A 16,376-nucleotide genomic window follows, 5' to 3' on the forward strand; every position below is an offset into this window, starting at 1 on the left:
AAGTGGGATTGCTGATGAAAAAACCCCGCCCTATTATCTTTATTTCCCCTTGTAGAGTTGTTCTTTGCTGACTTAGCCCCCTATACTAGCTTGTTTTGCAGACTACCCAATGTTGGCATAAGGGGAGCAGAGGAGGCACGTGATGGTGAAGGGATCCACCCTGGCAGCAGCTGTCAGGTTGGCAGAGCTGTGTCATAAAACACACGGTGCATTACCTGTGTAAAGAATGAGTGCATCTGCACGGCATCTTGGCGTTGGTGGCAAAGCCCATAGAAGAAGCTCCTGTACTCCTCCTGGTTTGTTGGTCTGTGTTGTGCTGGCTAAAACTTACAGGACTGCTCTGGATTCTGAATAACTGAAATTATTAAAATAGCCCCCTTCATACTTCTATTTTCTGGTTATTTTTAACTCGAGATTGTTTTTATGATGCAGTTTGTAACGTGGTCCTACACAGGCTGCCATCAGATGAGAACAGGAAGGAGTGATCTGTGGAAGGTGGGCAGGAACTTCTGCGACCGGCTGCTTTGTTGGAGCCAGTCAAGAAACTACATCTTCACCACGTAGCACTTCTTCCTGAGAAACTTCTCCGTGTAGACCAACGTGGTATTTAAACTGTACTCAATGTGCTGACATTTCCAGCTCTGTGAGTAGGAGTGCTGTGGTGGAAAATTATTCGAAGGTGAAGGGAAGGGCTCGTGTAGCCTTTGCTGGGTAGGAAGCTACATGATCTGCAGTGGCAAAAGGAAGCTGAAATCATATGATTCTGCAGGCATTGGGAAAAGAACTGTTTTCAGTATTGAAAGAATGGTTATTGCAGTTCTCTGCCATCTTTGTTTCCTCAGAATTTTTTTTAACTTACGCTTTTGTTGTTTTCTTAGACAATCTCTCTTTATCTCGCCAACCGTGAACGTGTGCCGTAGGCATACGTGCTCCTCCTAACAGATAGGGTTGTCTGCAAATACCTTTGCTTCTCAGATTTCTGATCCCTGAACCAAAGCAAGGAAGGGGGAGAGAGAGAGAGAGATATTCCAGGCTTATTTCTATTGCTTTCTCTTGCCTGGTTTCCCTGCCTCCTGTCAGTGTGAGGCTGCTCTGTGGATGGCTGTGTAATTGCTAGCCTTGCTATCAGGTCCCGGTAGCCCTTAGGGGATTCTACTTGACCAGAGCTGTTGGAGGGTTGCTGTGCTGTCCTCATTTAGGTGAAATGTTAGAAGAGTGGAAACGCTCTTTTTTTTTCATTTCCTCCTCCTTTCTTCCTGTTCTGTGCAGAAATGTGGTAATTGCTCTGAATTCTTTCTTAGTTTGGTGGCAGTGAGTCAGATGCTTAGGTGGTGTGTTTGGCAAAGTGCTGTTGTGCCTCGGCTGGGGATGTGTCCCCTTCTCTTCGGGCACGGAGCCCTGCTTGCTGCCTGAACTGTTTAACCATCGGGGAGTGAAATCTTATTTTCTGGCTGATATAGAAGGATTCGCTTTAGTAGTAAATCAACTGTTCTTTGCTGCCGTATGATTTTAAAAAGTTTTAATTTTAGGTGTGTTGGAAACAGACTGATCTTGCTTTACAGAGAGCTTCTAGAAATAATTTTCATGCTTTTCTCATGCACTGAAGTATTGAAGAACTGGATACTGTCTAGACAGGCAACTGTTAGTCTTCACTATCCACGTGCTGAGGGATTGTGTAAAACGGTGTCAAAGCAGCAAACGTCCACAATTTGATCCGTTCTTCTAGGAGTTACTCAACTTTGTGTGGTCATCTGACGTATTTTAGCAAAAAGCTGAGAAAGAGTTCCAAAATAATAGAAACTGAGGCTGAAGGAAATAGGGATTTGTAAACATCAGCACTACAAAGCTCTTGGTATTACTGATTTAGATGCTCCTGTCGTTTCGCGAGCGTTGGCCCACAGCACCTCAGCAAGGGAATCAGTGGAGTCATGGGAGCATCAATGTGGTCTTTGTGTCTCAGGAGGAGAGGGCAATGCCTTGTCCTTTGGAATGAGGAGGAGGAAGGGAGCATAGAGACCAGTGTTTTCTCTGCAAGGGCACTTGCCAACCTCAGGTCATTGAGCCCTGGCCATAATGTTGCTTGAACAAAGGGGCTTGGTAACTCTTGGTAAGATTTGTACAGATATTTGAAAGGAAATCTGCAGATCCAAGTAGTGGTGCGAGGCACCTGGAAGACTTGGTCACTCTTTCTATATCACAAAAATAAGGATTGACATAGTTTTGCCTGGAAAAGGTCTGTGTATTGAAAAGTGTGCTTTTATGTGGTTTGGCTTCCTTCAAACAAGCTGTTTGAGGAAAGAGTGCTATGGAGTTAACACGCTGCTTTAACCACACGCAGCTCTGGAGCAGATTTTGAGCCCAGCACACTTACTGAGCGTCATACTGGTTTTTGTTGATGGTTATCCCACTATTAGTGCACTTCACAAAATTATTTTATTTACAATTTGGACACATAAATCTAAATCTTAAAAAAAATAAAAAAGATGTAGAAGCATCATGAGGTAAAACACTGCTTAGAATATTGTGCCTTTACTGAAATCTAAATCTTAAAAAAAAATAAAAAAGATGTAGACGTATCATGAGGCAAAACACTGCTTAGAATATTGTGCCTTTACTGTATTTTTTCCTTTCTTGTCCTAACTCCTATTTTTGGCTCATCAAAGCTCTATCATTATGAAAACAAGTAGTTAAAACTTGGCTCAGCCCTTTCTATCCTGCAGGACTGGATTGTTCTTAAGGCAAACCGATTTAATTGTATTCCAACTGCTTCCCTTTTGCATTGTTTGTTTCTATTAGGTAAATGGTCCCGGTGGGGATAGTATCTTCAATACCTTGTATGGTCCAAAGCGTTATTATATTTCAATCAGATTCTGTTTGTTAGTATTATATTGTGCTGGGACGGAAAGACAATGGTGTGTATTGTTTTTTTGTAACGTAACCAAAGTTTTCTTTAAAGTTATTTTGGTCTTGGATATACAGTAACCCTCCCTGTCTGGGCTCTGAATGTGACCATGTTAGAAGAACAAATTGATGCTGAATGTGGATGGCACCAGTGTCCTGGAGCTGTACTGTAAGAGAGTCTGGGAATAATAATGTGGCTTCTGAGCTTAAATAACTGAGCGTATGGGAGGTTTTGGGGGTAGGAAGCTGTTTTTCTCAACAAGATGCTTTTTTCCTTGATCAGTATCACTGGCTTTGAACCACAGGGGATGGTTCCAGGAATTGTCCTGCAATAATTGTGCTTTGAAAAACCGCTTTTCAATTCGCGTTGCAACCGCAGGGCTCTAAACCAGGGGATCAAAACCGAAGCCATCTTTTGTGTCCTTTGCATTACATTTCTGCTGTTAAATGGCTACATGTCACTCCCGGTTATCAACCCCTCCTGTGAGAAAATGTTTAACTAACCCGTTTGCAGGAACCTCAGCAATTCACTTGGGGCGTCGAGGGGAGCCCTGCCTTGCACAGGCAGGCTGCTGCTGTAAAATGAAGTCATCCGTCTCCCCCTTCCTCTGCCCCCAGTCTGGTCCCTTTTATAAAAAAAAAAAAAAAAGGTTTGGAAAACCTTCCTCCCTCTTGCCTGGCCCTGTTTCCAAAGGGAATTGGTGGTAAGAGGGGCCGGGGCTCTGGCCTTATCTCTGTTGTCAGAGCTGCCTGCCTGGTAGGTGGCAGCGGGGGCAACACTTTTCAAATCAGACTTTCCTGTGCTGAGGGAGGCCCTTGTTTTTTTGTTTTAACAGCTTCCTATTGTTTGAAACAGCAGGTTGTCCCCTCCCATGCTATTCTAGCTCTTTCCTCCTCCCTTAAATAATTTTTCCATGCAAGTATTACTCAGAACAGTTACTCCAGCAGTGAGTCCTCGGAGAGTTTTCCCACCCTGCTCTGATATCCAGCTTTTACCGCAATAACCAGTGTGGAGTTCATACAGTAGAAAGTGGCCTCTGAAGGTAGGTCTGTCTGACTTTTAAATCTGTTGTTTTAATTTATGCTGTGACATGGCTGGTTTTTTGATTGAATCCGAGTAGTCACAGGAATTCTCTCACATATAAGGTTCTGAAGGGTAGAAGATACTGCTTTTCAATCACATTGCCTTTGTTTCTAAGATGCAAAGAAAGTATCACTTCTGTCTGTTAGTGGTTTGCTTTTCAATATTCTAGTCCCGCGGTCTAGTGCTCTTTTGTATATGTACATTTTATTTACGTTCTGCTGCCTGTGTGAAAGGCACTCTCTAAGCCGCAAGCTGCCCCTGGTCCACCATATCATAGATCCTTCTGACTCAGAGTATCCATGATAAATTTAAAGATGAAGCCAATCAGAATCTCTTCTCACCTTATCGTCTGTCACAGCTGGAAGGGATGTTGGCAGTTCATTTCCCATTCTTGTTACTTTACAATATAACCATTACCTTGTCAGAAGGTCTCAGGACTGGTTTTTTTTTTTTTTTGACAATTTAGTTGTGGTTTTGCTTCCCTCTACTTGTTGAATTTGGTGTTAGAAAGTTGATAATGAAATAAGGTATTAAACACATGTAGAGCTTTTTTGTTATTTTAATGTGTTGATTTGTGAAAGTCAACTTGCTTTGGCTGGTTTCCTGATCCCCTGCCTTCTGTAAAGTGTCTTGTTTCCAAAATAAATAGTAATTATTCTGTGGATTTTGGAAATCTACCACTACTGTTCCATACTTCTCACTGCTTCAGCTTAGCATGAAGTACATCTTTGTTTAAATTTGTAGATTTGAAAAAAAACCCCACAAATTATTTTCATACGTTTGGTGTGGTTTTAATTCCACAAAATGATTAATCCGGTTCTAGAGTTTGTCATCAGAGGGGGGGAAAATAATCTGTGTATCATTTCCACTGCTCATCATTCATTATAATAAACACATTCTGCCTGTTGAAATGCATTCCAGATTTTTTTAAGGAATAATTTCTTTGTAATCCCAGTGTGGTTTTGGCTGCCTGAGGTATTGAGGTAGGGCTCAGCTGATCCATACCTGGAAGAAGTCGTCATGCTCTCTTTGCCCTGGCTATAAGTTCTTGATGAGTTGATTCAGCTCACTAAACCAGTAGGAAATAAAGCACTCCCCTCTCCTCTTCCCATTCCCCCCAAAAGTGCTAATTTTGTGGGCTGAATTTGCTCCTGTGAGCCAAAGAGCAGAGATGTCACTATCTCACCTTGGAGCACTGGGGTAGAGCGAGGGAAGTGCCCTTCTCTCTGCTTTGGTGGCCATGAGATTTTGGGTTCATTTGTCCAGATAAAAAGGTCCCTCTCAGACATTTCCTGTCTGAGGTGATGGATCCTTCTTCTAGTACACTGTACTTGGTGGGAGTTAGAGAAGCCTTAATATTTTATATTAGTTTTTTAACTGGCAGTTCAAAAAAAACCTCTTGCTTTTCTTTGACAAACGAAGCGTTGTGGTGGGCACACAGGGGGTTATGTTCCTTTGTAACGCAGTTACTCCTAGAGGTTGCAGTCAGTAATTTCAGAGCTTTAGGTGTCTTAAAAACCCAAAACAGGCTGATTCTAGGTTAGAGTGTTCCCCGTCCCAGGCCAAAGGAACGTGACAAACAGCCAGAGGAGTGAAGGAAGCAGACTGTGGTGGCTGTCAGGATGAACAATGGTTTTTGGCACACCTGCTGCCTCGCCGCTGAGCTGCTCTGTGCTTGGCAGGAAAGAAGTGATTTGGAGGATAACCAGATAGTTTTGTAGATGTTTTTGGTGTGTTTCCATCTTCTCCGAGGGAGAGAAAACAGAAGCACTTGCTTTATAATGTAACTAATGGCTGGTGAAGGCTGGCACCAGCAAGTTTTGGGGCAGGATTTAATAATGCACTTAGAAATGGGAAAGTCAATATTATGCTAGACTTGAGGGCCCTTAGAAGCGAATGCAGGGAGACTTGATGTTCCACAGAAAGGCTGCTTTAGCAGGGGAATTGGACTAGATGATTTCTAGAGGTCCCTTCCAACTCCAACAGTCCTGTGACCATACAGTCAGAGCTGTGTTAGAGAAAATTATGCTTATACTACCCTTCTGAATAGATGTAAACATATCTATACACTTTTATTCAAGAATAAGAGGCTTTCTAGTAATCAAGCAAAATGAAGAGAGCTGGAACAAATGCATTTTTGGGAAGGTTTTTCAGTACAACACAGATTTTGACTCCACCAAGAGCCAAGTGATGTTAATCAGTTGCTGTTTCTCCTGGGAGTTGCCATGGATGTAAGCTGCAAGACAAGATCACTATTCCCAAAGAACAGTGTGTCACAGCCATGTAATTTCATCCATTTTCCAGTTGCAGGTTCTGATGTTTTGGATCATAATAATAATAATTTTAACTGATGTATTAATATTTATGAATTTCTACAAGTATTGTCCAAGTTTCTGAGGTACTTGATTCTACAAGAGGATGTGCATTACTATTGCTGTCCTAATTGGTGAGTACATGGGTCACCAGAGTATATTGGAGTTGAAGAACTTGAGGTAACTGGGGAAAAAAAGGACAATTCTAAAAAGCCAGAAAATTTTCCTTCTAGTCTAGTGAAGAAAATGCATTTAATACTGCACATCTTGGCTCAAGCCCAGAGCAGTTTAGCTTCAAATGGAGTGACTTCAGTCCCAATTGACCAGAAATGGAAGATATTTCCAGGTTAGCCACTTGGCTGCACATGTATGTGCGTGCACACACGTGTATGATTTATTATATTTTCTTAATCACAGAGGAAGGATGACTAGACTCTTAATCTGAATAGAATATTCTTATTTTTTCCTGTCTCCCTTACAGGTGTGTTATAAGGAAGTGTTATGTGTTGTAATGCTGGTTAAGCAGTGGGTGATAATAATAATAGTAACAGTGCATCTGAATGCTTTCTTCTAGTAGTGAAGGAAAATTTTGTAATTGGTTTCTCAACAAAGCATTTATTGTGGTGTAACAACGTGACTGAAAATGCCATCATGGTGTGGTAACCCTTGATAAGGATAGCTTTTACAGATGTTGCTCAACCCTTCTTGATAAGGATAGCTTTTACAGATGTTGCTCTCCCAGATGTCAGGTGCTTATTCCTTGAAGGCTGGTTATTCTGAGGGAGAGGACTTTTTAAAAGGGCAATGTTTGGTTTTTATTGCCTTGCTGGTGTTCTGCATCTCCGTTTCTGCACTGAGTTGCTAATCTTCCTTGGGTCCTCTTGAGTAAAATAGAAAAGTTATGTCCCTTCAGCAGCTCTTTGTGTCTCCAGTGTGTTGTCTGGGGATTTCTGGGGAAAACAAGTTTCATTGTAAAGCGTTACAATGCTCGGGGACAGCAGCCTGGACCAGTGACCAGCTCTGGGTGGTGCTGGTGTGGGGGCGGCCGTGTAATCTGGACTGGGGGCTGTGGGAAGAAGCAAGGCTTGGAGACCATTGTGGGTTGCCATGGCAGGATATGGAGTCCTCCACAGGTCTGAGGTGGACACGTCTAACCCTTTTCCTGTGCTGAGCTCCCAAAAGAACAGAAGGAATTTTAACATTTGAAAAAGCCAAGTTTTATTTAAGTAAGTACTACAAATTTTGCTTTTAAGAAAGAGAAAATCCAAAAGAACTAGGGAAGACAAAATAAAGTTGTGTACAACTTTGCTGTTGCCCATGATCTGCTTCGCAGCCTGTCAGTCACTAAGAGGCCCCAAATGTCCATCAGGAATGTTGTGCCGTCTGCTTCCCAGCCTGTCAGCCACCGAGTGGCCCCAAATGTCCATCAGGAATGTTGTGCCATGTCTAAGGCCAGCCATACCCTGCAGTCCCCAGAACCCAGTACCTCCCCAAGGGGGACAGGGTGGGATGGGGCTGTACCCCAGCCCCCTGGGGTGCTCCATGGCACAGCCACACTCTTTAAGGGATCACATACATAATCAGAAGCCAGAAACCAAACACTTACATAAACGATATCATCCTGAGACCCAGTTTCTTCCCCTTTCCCTGCTGTGTGTGATGGAGCAGAAGAACCCCTAGAGCTGCAGTCGTCTCTTGTCCAGGGCCTTTTCCCCAAAGCTTCTCTGTGCTCCAGCTCTGTTCCCTGAGGGACTCTGAAGGGATGAGACACATCAATTTAGGCTGGTTATTTCTGTCTGTGGAGTGGGGGTGAAGATGAACTGAGTACACGGAATATAACATACCAGTTTAGGATGCTGTGTTTTCTAAATTTCACGTGTTCTGGTCTGGACTAAGCCAGAAGGTGTGTAATCCTTTGTGTTTACCCTTGCAGCACTCCTGGGAGTCACTGTTGGGAGGGAATGTGGTTTCTGCCAGACTCATGTTATCTTTAGTTTCACAAGTGGTTTCGGCCGTCGGTGCGGGATCAGATTTGGGAGGGTAACAGAAGTAGCTGCCTGCTTTTCAGCAGAGCCCAGACCCACAGCAGCACTGAAACTGTTGAACCTCTGCTGAAAGAAATTAAACTAAATCTCTGAAGTAAGCATCCTTCTATTTACAGTCCAGGCTGAAATCCTGTTGTCTGAAGTTGAGTAAGGCTGTTGGTTTTTCTTGCTGCTATTTCAGTGTTAAACTCAGTGTTAACTTTAATGTTTACTCTTGGCTGGGTACTTCACAGTGCTGTCAGGCCAGACCTCACTTTTGTGTACAGGGGCATGTGTACATACCCTCAAACTTGCTCCTTTTCATTCTGTTTTTAAATAATAACAACAACAACAAGAAGTTTTATTAAAGGGTGTTTTCCTCTCCACATGTGCAAGTTGGTTAAATGTATTACAACTTCCCTGTGTTTTATTAAGGGTGTTTTCCTCTCCACATGTACAAGTTGGTTAAATGTATTACAACTTCCCTAGGCACCCACAGAATTCTGTTTTAATTTTGTATTTAACGGGCGTCTTCCAGTTGCAAAGAGAGGAACTCTTGTGAACTACCTCTTCATGCTCTTTTTCTGCCAATGAGCAACCCACAAATAATATGGAAAAGCTCCTTTCATGGTATATACCTCCTCTGGGCACTTCCTGGGGTTTTTGTAGGGAGCTTCTGGTGCCACTCGGTAGCGTCATTTCATCGCCAGGCAGAGAAAAAATAAATCAAAGCTGTTGACATCATTCTTCTTTTCCTTACCCCAACACCCAACTGGTCTGTTCAGCTTGTATTATACTGCATTTGCACAGCTTCTGCTTCTGTGACCCATTAGGACAGAGCCTGCTTGTACTTAACAAGGGTCTCTTTCATGCTTTGTGGATCTCTCCAGGCCACAGCAGGACACAAAATAATCCCTTTTGCATTTGGTAGTTTCACAGTACTTTTCTGGTGAAGATGAAATAACCTTTCTGAATGAAAACAATAACATCATCTCCGTAAGCCTGGTTTTGATACAAGGTAATGGTATCATTGTTTCTGCATTTTATAGAATGAACAGCAGCTGCTTTTTTTTTTCCCATCAAGTCCCAAGATTTTAAGATACTAAAATCTGTAAGGCAAGAGTTGTATAAGTTTTTAAAATCAGTATGGAAGTAGTTCCTTATGGTGGCATCTGGTAAGACTTACATAAACAGTCTATTTATTTCATAACTTAGAAATTTGAATTCAGACTTGGAATTCAAAGAGGCCAGAGTTTTGAAAGTTCATATGCAAATCTTAGGGGTTCACCTTACTTTTAGTTCTAACATAAAAGGAAAGATCTTTATTTCAGAAAACTTGCTTATGGGATACAATCTGCCTTGCACACGTGAAACCTCCATCTGTGTATACTATGCATATTCTTTGATGTTTTAGTTTCTGAAATTTATTTCTGGTAAATATACTGTATAGGAAAATCAAAGAAAGTACCTTTTGCCTGTTTTAGCCATTTACTCTGGATTTCACACAGTGGAATAGGTTGAACTGGATTAGAAAGCATTTTTTTACAACTGCTTGATAAAAACATACCAGGGTTTTTTTATTCTCTCTGGGACATTTTTCGGAGTGTCTTATGCCAGAAGAATTTAAACAGAGTAAATTGTCTGTTTGTAAGGGGCTTCTCAATGGAAGTAAAATTTCAGGTACTGGAGGTATCTGCACATCCTGTTGTACAAGGGCTCCTGGCCTGTGTTTGTGGGAATCATGATGTGACCTTGCTTGAATTTGATCTTTAGCTGTGAGTTCAGGGCTGTTGTGCTAGTTTGGGATGTATGGTTTTGAGGTTTGGTCATGTCTATTTACTTCCTATTTAAAAAAAGGAGGAAAAAACCCCACAAACCCAAACCCCTCATCAGCTGGCATAGAGTCTTCTCCTCTGTAATTTCCCTAAATGCATTGGTCAGATGTTTTCTTCTGCTGGTCTCCTTGTTGTATAGAAAACAAGAAATGAGGCTTTGAGTTCTACTCCCCCTGCTCATGTGTTCCTGGTGGTTGTTGAGGTGTGGGTATCATGGGATGTTTTCCCCAACAGGTTTGTTTTACTCTTCCCACGTGCCATTAAGTGCTGTTGGATAAGGATGTTTTGATTCACTAAACTTTTTCTTGTAGTACATGCCAGTGTTTTTCCTACTCAGGTTCTAAAGTCTTCAGTGGTTTTTGTGGGAAAACGCTTCTATTTACAAAGCTAAATGAAGCAAAAATGAGTTTCCCTGTTCTTGTTAGTTATGCTTATTCCTCCAAAACTAAATAGTAATGATCTTAAACCCAAGTTGAGATTATTAAGTGCTTATGCATGTGTGTGCATACTCGTGATTCTGCCCAACTGTTATTTATAGCTATACAGCACAGATGACTGCTGAAAAAAAGAGGAATAATCAGCATGTTGTGGATGCTGGGTGCATGGCTTTATATTTTTATGTAGAAGTGTTCATCTATATAATGTTCTGGGGTGCAGCAGCACTCCTTCTGCTTGCCAGTTTTAGCAAGGCAGGAAAAAAATGATGTAAGCATTTGATATCAGGACCCAGCACAGGCACCTTAAACTCCTGCTCACTCTTTCTTTACTGTCTCAGCCTCTGCTTTGTTTGCACGAGTTCCTCTGCACTGCTTTAGTTTGGCACCTTGGTATGTTATTAGTCTGGCAAGAATGGGAGTGTTTTAAGCTATCTTGATATGTGGTAGTGATGGTATAGATAAAACACAAAATGCAGGGAATTAGTAGTTTGCGAATAAGCTAGAACTTATTTTAATACCAAATACTATCCTGAGCTAAGAAAAAAGAGAGAGGGAGTAAATGCTTTTATGGTGCTATCAAATATATTGTCTGGCCCCAGCTGTTGATCATGAGGAAGGTGGGAATTGTGTCTGCTCACCCCCTGTGGAGATTTTCACCAGCCAGTGGTGTCAGAAAGTGCTGTGTGTGCCTGTGTTGAGGAAACTGATTTCTACCCCGGGTGTCATCCTTCCCCTTGAGCACTACCTGGAGAGAAGAGGGCATTGCAGTTTTTGACTCTGAGATTCTTAACACATCACCGGAAAGACCTATTTTTCCACCCGAAGGCTCTCCATCTGTCTGGTCAAAGTCTGTTGCTGCTCTCAATGTGTTGCTACTTCTGCTTAGTCTGCCTTGGCTTTCCTTTGCAATTGAAGTACTGATGGTGCTGGACTTCTTCTGTTTGCTTGCTTTCCTGCAAAATAGGTTTCTTGCTTACCTGTGGCTTTTATTCTATGTGCACATGTGTTTACTAAAACATTGAGTTGTTTCAAACATTATTGAAATCGAGGTATAATGAAATAGAGTTTAATGAAACAGAGGGGTTTGTGGTGCTGTAATGTGAGCAGCGTATGATTTGGGAGCTGATTGCTTCTGACTCCTGTTTTAAGGGAGAAAAGGGGTGTGAAGATTGACAGGAGAACTCATAGTTATAACAAGGGAGCTGTAACAGAAGAGGAAGAATTTTTCTGTTCAGCGGTGAAAGTCTGCAAGGTCAGGAAGAGAATGGCAGCAGGGCTTGGGGGATTTTGAAAGTTGTCAGTCATTAAGCCATATGTTGCTGAAAATTACTGATTACTGAAAGCTGCTGGGAACTCTTCAGTCATTGTTGGACTGGAATTTGTAAACCAGATCAGAAAACTTTTGTTTTCTTGGGTCAGTGGAATTACTGGAAGAGAGATGAGATTATTTTCCTGTAAATAAGGTGCTGCAGGAAGGAGGGCCTTGAAATCTTGTTGCAGTAGCTGTTGGCTGTAAAATACAGAACTATGCAATGAAATTGTTTGTTTATATCTCGAGATCGAGTCAAAGACTGAATTTATCTTGAAGCTTCTCTTCGGAGAGCTGAGGTGAAGATTTGGAAAGGGAAAAACTGGCAGCAGGAGGCTGGCTGAGCGTTTGCTAGAATCAAACCAGAACCTTCCATTTCACCATATGGTTGACAGCTGCCCTGTTCCTATTTGTTGTGATTTTTCTGTGTTACACAGGATTGATTGGTGGCGTTTAACTGCTTTTGAGCTCTTGCATAACATTTGAAGCTGCTGTGTTTTTCCCATTTATCTGAACTCCACGAGTTCTCTCTGGAGTGGGATGAAAAGCTGGTTTCACCCCACCTTTCCTCCTTGTGAAATGTCCAGCACCAAGCCTAGGGGTAGGGAGGGTGTTTTTTTTAGAATACAGGCATGGGAGAATAAACTCAGATTTCACGTAGACAGTAATACAAAACTTTAGGATAAGCACTTTGGAAATCCAGGTGTGTTAAGATGCAAGCTTTTATTATTATATATATTATCATGTCTTAAAGACCTGGACAACTGTGATGGGGAAATCTGAAGGGAGTGCAAATTGTTTTGAAATGGTTTGAATTTACTTGGGGCTGGGCAGACTTAGTTAATTTTATATATATTTCTTCCCTTTTCAACTGTCAGAGAGAAGTTGTTGAGATTAACAGATCCTTTGGGCTGTGAAAGGGGGGCAGCTGTTTCCAAAGGATTTGGGAAGTAGGACACAGAGCTGTGGGCTCGTCTGCCTCCGTTCCCTGTAACCTCCTCAGCAAACGCGTGTGCTGAAGCCAGTGACGAGTGACATCAGGGGTTATTAATACCACCTTTTTTGATACGAGCAGAAGTTTTATCTGGGGAGTGAAGTGTGTTTTGGCAAGAAGCTCCACGCAAAGTAAATACTGTGGCCTTTACGCCTCTAGTTCTGACCTCATCTCTCTCATTGTTTGTCTTTGAACAGAAACCCTTTATTACTCAATTATCTCACATTGTGCTCTTACAAATTGCAGTTTCGAAGAAGAGGTACTTTCCTCCAGAAACTTCTAGATCATCTTGCAGGTTAAGTTATTTTTGATCAGAAAAGGCTATAGTGCTGGCTTTAGATATTTAGAGCTGTGGGTTTGGCTTTTTTATTTGTTTTTTATTGTAATTTGCCTTTGAATGGTTGTCATCATATATTAGACCTCTTTATTGGATAGCTTTTCTGATTATTTGAGAGCCAACTGGATACTTTGAGTCTTCTTAACTGCTGTATGAAAATCTGGACATAACTACCCTACTCTCTCTCAGTAGCTCATGGGATAAGTGACATACTTTTCCACTATTTTGAACAAAAGTCTGCATAGAAGATAAGTGTTTACCAGCTGATGTCCTTCTTTCAGAAAGGGCTGCAGAAATGACTGCTAAGACTGTAACAGCAAAGAGGACCTGCATTCAGTTGGAAGGGAGCAGAGAGGTTCCCCTTGAGCTCGAATAGGTATAAATTTCCATCCCTCCACCATCACTGAACCTTCTGCAGTTCAAAGCCAATGACTTTCTGCTGCTTTTTTTTTCTTTTTTTTTTTTTTTTTTTTCTTTTGGGGTTTTTTTTTAAAATATTTTGGTCGAGTCATCTATGGCACTCAACATGGAGACTCTGCAGTTCAGAAAATCTGACTGTAACTGGCGTTTTTGAACACAGCATTAATTGTGGAACATGGTCTGATACCTACTCGATACAAATCCAGAGTATTAAATTTATATTAATACACTTTCTTACATTTTTTTTTGTGTTTTTTTTTTTTTTTTTTTTTTTTTTTTTTTTACTGTGAGAGATGTTCTTTAAATAGATTCGGCTGACTGTCAGGCTTAAAATCAAATGATTCAGATTAGGTAAGTGTTTGCAAGATTTCATTACGCTCTTTTAAGAGAGAGTCCACTATAATTTTATAAAACCCACAAGCGTTTTGGATGAAGAAGGAGTTGGAGAACTGCTTGCTGTAAATGGTATCTTCATGCAATATAAAGCTATCCTTGACCCCAGCAGATGGCCGAGTCTCACGTTGGGGTGTTTCTGCAGAACATGGTCTCCCCAGGCCCCTTGTTGGTCTGAGCATTTAACAGGAACATAGAGTGGGTTTGGTTTTGTTTTTCAGGAGTTATTTGTTGGCTTGAAAACTTGGTATAAGAACATATTCTTTTTTCATAGCAAAATTGTTGGGTTTTCTCCTTCCTATCACTGTAGAAGCAGCAAGCTGGGTACTAGTTCAGAAATGCCAACTTTGCCATTTCAGGGAGCAATATGCCCAAGAGACAATTTGGCCTCTCAGTATTGTGCCACAGTTTCTTCTAGAGGTTGGTAGTGACTGAAATTACTCTGGTTTTAGTCAAGGATGTGCGTGATCCCAGTTTGCTCACTGTTCTGTCTGATCCTTTCACTTTTGGTTTCCATTTTCCTGAGGTGGTTTCTCAGAAATAGCCTTCATTGCGTGAGGAAACCTGCAGCGTTAAAACTCTGGTTTTAATCTTCACTTCAAGATCATTTTGATGGTATTTACTAGCAACTTTTAGCCTAACATTTGGATGATTGCTTTTGCATCAGGTAAGTGGAGACATTTCCCTGCTGTCTGAAAGGCTATTTATCATAACCTTACGCAAACTCTGAGTCTATTTTCTAATGTGGTTCTGGAGAGTTAGCCCGGGGTCGCCGATACTCACACCTTTGCCATGACTTTACAACACTTCACAGGCTAGGAATTGTGCAATAGCAGAAAGAAAAATAAGGAAGACCCGTATGAGTCTGTCATGGGCATCAACGGTGCTGTCAGGTACTGTCAGTTCCTGGTTCCACCCGGTAGGCACAGGCAGCACAGAGCCAGGTAATTAAATTGTTCCTACAAGAGGAAGACTGACAAATGGGTGTTAGCTTGACAGCGAAAGCATCATAGACTCTTTTTTCCCCCTTTTTCTCCCAGCAAAGCAATCAAGACTGAGCAAATGCATGCATAAAGCAGAAAGCGCTTTTTTTTTTTTTTCCCCCCTTATATTGTCCCATTTGCACTATCAAAAAATTCTTGGAGATAGAGATGAATGGAAAGAATTGTACCTTTTTGTAATTACTCTGTATGGTTTAGGTGCGCAAAGAAATCTGTCCAGTATTTCTGGCTCACTAAGAATCTCAAAAAGAGGTGACATCCTCAAGAGAGGAAGTCCTCCCCTCTTTGTGTGGCAGTTGACATCTGTCAGGGATATTTACCTTTAAGGTCACTGCCCTGCTCATGGGTTATTTGGTAGTGGGAATTTTTTCTGTCGCTCTATTTTATTTCATCACCTTCAAGATTAAATTTAGACTGACTTGCAAGCTGGGTAGCCTTTGGCATGTCTAAACACTAAATGAAGGTCTTAATATTGGTAGCTCTGCAATTAAATATAACTTAATCCAAGCAGAAATTAGCAAATATTTCCATCATTTTATCTACATGGAGAATGTATGTTCTTGAGCCTCTAGTTGTGAAATTTTTTTTCCTTCTGGCTGAAAACAGTCATGGGATCAGTCAGGGAGGTTGTTCCTGTGCTTCCTCACTGAAAGAGCGACCCTGTCAGGAACCATCAGGGTGGAAACATTCACCAAAATCCATTGTCTTGGGCAATTCTTTCTTCTTCTTTTATTCTGAAAAATATTTAAATAAAGGATTTAAATGCCATTTCTCATCTGTTTAGGCTTTCAGAGGTGGCATGTGAAAGTACAATTTGCCCTGAACAGTCTGTACTGCCAGAAGTGGTGGTAGGATCTTGGGGGTGAGGTGGATCTCTTTTCTAAAAACAAACACACATTCACACATTGAAGCATTTACTTTATTCTGTGTTTTGAGTTTCTTCAGAAATGAAAGTAATGAAAAATAAATTCTAGTCCTCTGCTCTTATTTAACGGTGTGATAAATACTTAATTGGTGGTTTCAGCCATACCTAGTGCTAAATGGAAGTGTCTTCTTTCCTGTTTTAATTCAGCCATGTGCCTGGAATGGTTCATCAAGCAATAGCATAAATGCTTAGAGACACATGAGACTGCAGCTAGAGTGCAGTGTTAGAATTTATATTTTTTTTTGTCCCCTTAAAATGAACAGTGATACTGGGACCTCACTGGAGAGCGAAGGATGCGGCTCGAGATGTTACGTTTCTATGTGATTGATTTATCAAGTGAACATGAGAATGAACAGGGACTTGAGCTCTTCTGTGGTATGTGTCTTGTAGAGTGCTGTGCTCTG

The 16,376-nt window shown here is 41.4% G+C and overlaps 1 protein-coding gene across 4 annotated transcripts in view; it reads left to right on the forward strand.

Moving 5' to 3' along the window:
• The window catches only part of USP54 (ubiquitin specific peptidase 54), a 106,861-nt gene that overhangs the window by 35,263 nt on the left and 55,222 nt on the right, over positions 1 to 16,376 (forward strand). For 2 of the 4 annotated variants that reach the window (XM_014956313.1, XM_014956316.1), the window contains exon 1: positions 3,813 to 3,944. The exons of the other annotated variants lie outside the window; for them this stretch is intronic. The gene's annotated coding sequence lies outside the window, so the exon portion shown is untranslated. Of the gene's footprint in view, positions 1 to 3,812; positions 3,945 to 16,376 lie in introns of those variants that run through there. 4 annotated transcript variants of the gene reach the window in all.

This window comes from Calidris pugnax, unplaced genomic scaffold (genome assembly GCF_001431845.1).
Source record: "Calidris pugnax isolate Ruff unplaced genomic scaffold, ASM143184v1 scaffold196, whole genome shotgun sequence".
Classification (NCBI taxonomy): Eukaryota; Metazoa; Chordata; class Aves; order Charadriiformes; family Scolopacidae; genus Calidris; species Calidris pugnax.